The sequence below is a fragment of the Myotis daubentonii genome, chromosome 16 (genome assembly GCF_963259705.1).
Source record: "Myotis daubentonii chromosome 16, mMyoDau2.1, whole genome shotgun sequence".
Taxonomy (NCBI): domain Eukaryota; kingdom Metazoa; phylum Chordata; class Mammalia; order Chiroptera; family Vespertilionidae; genus Myotis; species Myotis daubentonii.
The window spans coordinates 27,859,039-27,865,724 of NC_081855.1; the positions used below are offsets into that span (position 1 = coordinate 27,859,039).

At 47.9% G+C, this 6,686-nt stretch overlaps 1 pseudogene; it reads right to left on the reverse strand.

Moving 5' to 3' along the window:
* LOC132219294 (phosphatidylinositol 3-kinase regulatory subunit beta-like) overlaps positions 1–5,450 on the reverse strand; it is a 78,938-nt pseudogene extending 73,488 nt beyond the window's left edge.
* Between the last annotated feature and the right edge of the window lie 1,236 nt (positions 5,451–6,686).

Here is a 6,686-nt window from a genome sequence, read left to right on the forward strand (position 1 = left end):
CTGATGCTACTACAGAAATAGTCCTCATTGTCCAATGCTGCACATTCCTGCCTCTCATCATCACCTGATAGCCGGCACCTGCTTCTCTCTCGTCCTGCTTTACCTGCCTCAGGGGCCTTCCTTCTTCTCTAGCAACTGGTCAAGGGAGTCATTTAAAAGCTTTGCTGAGAACCCACTATGGATGTGGCACTGGGAAATGAGTGATGGGAAGCTACAAAGATTATTGCAACATGGTCCCTGCCCTTGGAGAACTAATTGTCTGGTGGGGAAGTTGGACATCTAACCTGATTTTGATATCATAAAGTGCTAAGTGCCATCATGAGGTATGAACAAGTCCCCATGGGCAGACGGAGGCTGGAACATGAAAGTCAGCCCGGAGGAATCAGGGGAGGCTTCACAGAGGAGGTGATGGCTAATCCAAGCCTTGAGTAATGAATATTTGCAAAACAGAGAAGGGTAAAGGGCAGTCCAGATATAGAGAGGAAAGTGTGCACCAAGGCACAGTGGCTCTTCAGAGGACTCCATAGGGATCCATCCATGACTTTTACACAGAGGACAGATCTGGTCACATCTGGATGTGCACATCTGGGGATAGTGGAGCTGGTGCTGATGAGGGGAGGGGCCTCAGTTGGCTTGAGAACGAAGCAGTGCTGAGCTCATGGGCCGTGGAAAGAGGTGGGCACTGAATTTGGACACTAGAGGATGCAGAGGAAGGAAACACAGCTGAGGACAAATGCCTGTCCTGTACAAAAGGCGTTATGAGAGTGACAGCCTCGTCGATCCACCAGACAGAAGAGACGGCTTGAGTACATACAAGTGTACAGCACAGAGAGAGAGGGAAACAGCAGGCACCGTCTTCTGCCAGGGAAGCTCTCAGTCTGGCTTGAGAGAGAGGATTTGGACACATGCAGAAATCAGTAATGTGGTGAGGCAGTCGATGACAAGTGTCAGGGAGTGGCTTGGTAATGTCTGGAGCTAATGTGTGGAGGAAATTCAATGTCCAGGCAAGTTGAACAAATTCTTGGAGTAGTCAGTGGAATCTGTTAAGAAACACAGGAGACATTGGAGAGTTTTGGGGAGGAGGACAGGGATTCGATAAGCAGCTGAAGAACCCGTGGGCTATCCAGGGAAAGCTGCTTGGTTGAAGGGCCCTTCACGGTCTGCATGGTCCAGCGCTGGATGTGTTCGTAGCCCACCTGGCCTCGGTCATTGCACAGGAACCATCCTAGACTCTGACCCCTCAGGTATTCACAGCCTTTTGTCTCACCTGCTTACTCTCTTTGCTGCTTGAATTTGAATTGCTCACAGATGGGTCCAGGGCTAGTCTCAACCCCCCTGTTACCCCTCAGTCCTGCTGCTTAAAGCTACTTCTGAATCTGACCTTGGCTCACTTATTTGCCTACATTTTGGCCCCTTGGATAGATGAACTTTTGTCTCTCTGAGTAGCATCTTGGGCCCAACCAACCTCCAGGACCCTGTCCTGCCCAGCCCACCCAGCTCTGTCCTGGTCCCCGAGACGGGGATGGTGGAAGAGCATCATGGGTATAAGCCATCCGGGCAGACTCAGTCTGGGATTAGTGAGCAGGTTCAGGAGGGGGAGCGTGGAGAGGATCTGAGCTCTGCCCAGAAGCTCTGCAACCTCAGATAAGCAGAACTGATGGGACGGGGCTGCATCACGGACAATCACCTCTGTGTCCGACGAGCCCCCAAACCAGAAACGTGGCACTTCTGGTGGAAAGGCTGAGTTGAGGGTTAGTGATCACTTAAGTCCTGAGGTAGATTTAACCAGTCCATGGAGAGTAGGAGCGCCAAGCTACAGGTATAGGGCAGCCGGCAAGCAGAGGGACCCCAACAAGGTCAGACAACAGGGAACACACATACACACACGTATGTACATGTGAACACATAAGAACCACACACTTACAAAACACAAGCTCATACATAGACTTGTTCAAAGGTGCCCATAAACACATACACACATGCATAGGCACACACAGACACATACACACACATGCATGTGCCTGTGCAAACAAGCCCATGCACACACTTCTCCACAAAAAGCCACTCTGCAGTTTCAAGCCCTAGCCCCAGAGTAAGGAGTTCACAGGCAGCCCCTCTATTCTGCTAACTTCCTCACAGGGAACCCTGGGGAGGGCCCGTCCTGCTGCACGTTGGAGGGAGTTGTTGGATTTAAGGCCCTCTTCTGCTAATGCCGCCTGCCACTTGGCGGTGGCATGAATTGATCTCCGTTTACTCACAACACATTTTCTTCTGCTAAGCAACATTAAGTTTGAATCAAAATATGTGCCTACTATGTAATTATTCTTGCTGCTACTTCTCTCTGGTTGCATTTTTCTTGCTATTTATTTGTTCGGGAGTAGACATGGGTATTCATTTCAAGAAATGGCAGCCTAAGGCAGGCCTCTACTCAGCACCGCAGCAAAGAGGCACCAGAAGCCAGGGCAAGGCCCCAGCTTAAGCCGCCTCCCCCTGAGCCCAAGGACCGCTCTATAAGGGTTCAGGGCTGTGTATCCACACCTGCTATTGAAAAAGGCAAAGCAATCCAATATCTGGGCACAGCCCAAAACTTACTTGGACAAACCCTAACCCCTGAGGGCCTCAGCTTCCTTCTAAGTGAAAGGGGAATTATTAAACTATAGTTAAGGTCACCATGTGCAGATGACTCCTGCAAACCTGGAGTAATTATTAATAGTGTCTGTATCAGGCAGTTATCCTCATAATGCTGTTTGACCTTCAAACAGCCATCGGTGATGCTTGCTCTTGGGTCTGTGGACTGGCTGAGGTTGGTGGGCTCTGTGGGCATGGCTTCACACAGTGAGTTGGGTCTGGGCCTGACCCACATGTCTTTCATTCCCCATGGACCAGCAGGCTAGATAGGACATATTCTCTCATAGAAATGAGAGAAGAGCAAGGGAGCATGCCCACAGTGCAAGCCTATGGCATGTACAGTTTTGCTGAACAATTACTATGACATTAGAAACTGTTTCTTTAAAGAATCAGATAGTAAATATGTTAGGCTTTGCAGGTGATGCGGTCTCTGTTGTAACTCCTCAAAGCTGCCTTTGTCATTTAAAAGCAGCCATTAGATGAAACACAGACAAACCGGCATGGCTGTGTTCCAATAAAACTTTATCTACAAAATCAGGCAGAGTCCGCCACCGTCGGTTTTAAACTATTACAAATTCCTTTCATTCTCAAAGTGACCTGGTTTGGCTGATGAATTGCATGTTCCCCCAAATAATAAGTTTCTCAGTGGGTGCTCCTGGACCACTCACATCTGAGTTACCTAAAATGGGGAATGTGTGTGCATATTAAACATTAATTTTGGGGGTGGAGCCTGGGAATCTCCAAGTCTAACCAGCTCTTCCCAGGCAATTCTGGTGTACTTTAACATTTGATTGCCACTGCATTGGATGACCTTACAGAGTCCCCCAAAACCCAAAATTTGAGGACATCTAGCCTTGGTTTGGAAGACTCTTTAGGACAAGGACATTGGCTCTTCTTACACAGATAGGAATTTTACAAGGCTTGGACTAGGGTGAGGCACAAGACACAATATGTGTTTAAGGAGGCACCCACTTCTGAGGTCGTGCAAGTGCAGGGTCAGCACCTGAGAATGAGTGCCTCCTTAAATGACACTCCATGGTCCTGGCCCTGGCTTCTCCAAGCATACACACTTGCACATATTCATTCACACACAGGTACCTGCTCACACAGCCCACCTCCCCCACCCCCACACACTCACTATGCAGAACTAGTTTGATGAGGCAGAATCCTCCTCTGCAGTCTAATTTGAGGACCATGAATACCTCCCTCTCTGGACTATTAATATACTTGAAATTCCATTCTTAGACATTTTTTCCTTCAAATCTTAGGGAAGCTTCTCTCTCATATCACCTTCCAGAAAACACAAGTACACCGGGGGGAGGTCATACCTAAAATTTTAACATTCGTCTAAATTAACATTAGCCAATCTTGAGGCCTTATAGACCTTGGGAAGTAGAAAGATGAACAGAAAGAGAAGAAACATTTATTCAGTGAACATTTACTAAGCATCCACTATGAACCAAGCACTGACCTAGAAAAAATAGCCATGTCCCACATGTATGGTGGGATTCATAGTTAATTAAGAACTTTCTGAACTTTCTAGGTAATGTGAGCAAGAAAATTTATCATCATCTCTTTTGTATCTGAGGAAACCCAATACTCTGGCAAGTAAGGAGACCGACCCCTGACTATGATCCTCCCCATTCCCTGAAAGGGAAGTTCGGTCCTTTCTCTTCTGGCCCGCCCCAGCTCTCAGGCATGGTCCACTGGTTGCAAGGGGAACTGAAGGCGTGTCTACAGCCCAGTACAGCCTGACCTAGAAGCATAGACCTTCATAAATAGAGCAGAGAACAAAGGTGAGCAGTTTTGAGGGGGGAGGGGGAGTTTGCTCTCCGAGTTTTAACGCTGCTGACATTTCTGTATTTGTGGCATTTGGTTATGCATTAGGCATTTAAGATGCATTTATAATATTAACCTTTTTAGAGGGGCCAGTTTTAACGCAGTCATCCTTGCCTGCTTAAGATGCAACTCGGAGGGTTACCTGCAATTCCAGCAGTTGGAGTTAATGAATCAAAGCCATGAAATGCAGGGTGTGCATGTGGAGGGAGCGGATTTTGCTAACAGATGACCTACAGCAAAATATCAGGTAGCCATTCTAGTGTCACCGCTACCAAATTTGGCCCTGTCTCCTCTTGATGCAACAAAAATGATCTCAGAGGGTTGTGTCTCTTACCTTCAGGAGCTGGGGAGCCATCCCAGCCTGGGGTTTGTACAAGGTCAAAAAGTGGAGGTAGGAAAAATATCCCCGGGTAAGGATAAAACACACACACACACACACACACACACACACACACACGCACACCCCAAAACAAACAAAAAAAAACACTCTGACTTTGGACACCCTCACATTCATGTAATGTGGGTACAGCCCCTTGGCTGGTCCTCCTTGTGCTTGGACCTGCTCTGCCATGCCCTTGACTAACCCTGGTGGCAGCACAGGGCATGCCACATTCCCTTGGCAGCCCCTAAGGAGTAGAGGCACTTGTCAACCAGGCTGAGGGGTTCACTGACCCCACCCTGATAGCTCCTGGGACCTTGAACGCCTGGACTTTGAAACCCATCATATCTGGGTTTGAAACCCATCTTCCCCACTTACTGTCACATTGTCTGCGCTACTTACTTTAGCTAAACCAGATTCTTTACTTTAGCTAAACCAGATTCTTCAACCCAAAAAATAAGACTAAGCTTTCCCATCTGCTAATTTGTGGGAATTCACATGAATGGAATGTGTGAAAATTACCTGGCACATAGTAGGTGCTCCAGTAATTGTAGCCTTCGTTATTACTGTTATTTTTGTTTTTCTTGTACTTAGGATAAGGCATGTTCGGCCTCATGTCTTGGCTATATTTTCAGCTTTCAGGGAACTAAGTAGGGGTTTTAGGCACCTGGCAATTATTTTACCTGGATGCTGGCACTGGGATTAGCCTAACTGCTTACGTTTATGTTTTTCCATTGCTGGATTCTCACAGTTTAATGTAAAAAGGGATAATAGATCTGTGTCCTTTAAATCCAGCTGCCAGGCTTGGCTCACATTACACATTTTACAGACTTTGAGAACTGGCAAATAATTGGCAGGTTTGTCAGCCCCAAGTTTTCCAAGCAATGAGTCAATCCTGACTTACTGTTATTATCTCCTAATAGTTTACACTGTATTGTTCCGTAATTACTCCGTGAATCACACTGACAGCCGGCATGTTTGCGGCTTGCCTGAGTTATTCCTCCATCTTCCGCTGAAAGCATCATTCGTCTTGCGCTTGCCTGCGGGAAGACGACCCCCGTCACCTGCCGAATACAGAGGACCCTTTGTCAGTCCTTGTCAGAAGAGGATGACACACGAGCCCTCCCGGCCTGGGGTTGGGTTGCTCATCTGGGGAGAAGAGGCAGTTGCCTGCATTCTAAATACCCCCTACAAATGATACACCCTGTCTCCCCTGGTGCTCTGAGGGCTCAAGATACTCCCTTTGTGTAAGAATGTCCTCTTTGGTCAAACTGCCTTTCAACTTCTAGGATTACACACAGCTGGGATGATTGCCAATGGGGTCTGTTTGTGACTGGCTATAGGGCTGTGGTCATTGGAGGACAGGTCTGTTACTTTACTTTAAACTGTCATTTTTACTTTAAACTGTGAGAACCCAAGAATGGGTAAATGTGATTGGTCAGAGCCAGGAGCCCACTGAAGGGCCAAGTTTCCACCTTCCAGGGCGTGCCCCCCTCCTCGATAGCCCCTGCAGAGCGGAGCAGAAGAGAAGAGGGAGGTTGGGAAGTGCCTGATCTTAGGAGCCAGGTAGACCTGAATTTGAATTCCGGAGGTGCCGCTCACTCTGTGGCTTTCTCCAGCCTCTCTGCACCTCAGTGTTATCATCCATGCAGTGGGTACATAAACACCTTCCTCCTGAGAGGCCTCAGTGAACTTCCCTCCCCCAAGCTTACTTTGGAATAAACAAAGCTTATGTGGCTCCCTTTTGGAATGTGCGGACTCAGAACGGCCTCAGGGTTTCAAACTCAGTGCCCAGGCACAGGGACTCTGCTGCCCAGGGGATTAGGAAAAGAGTTGTGCT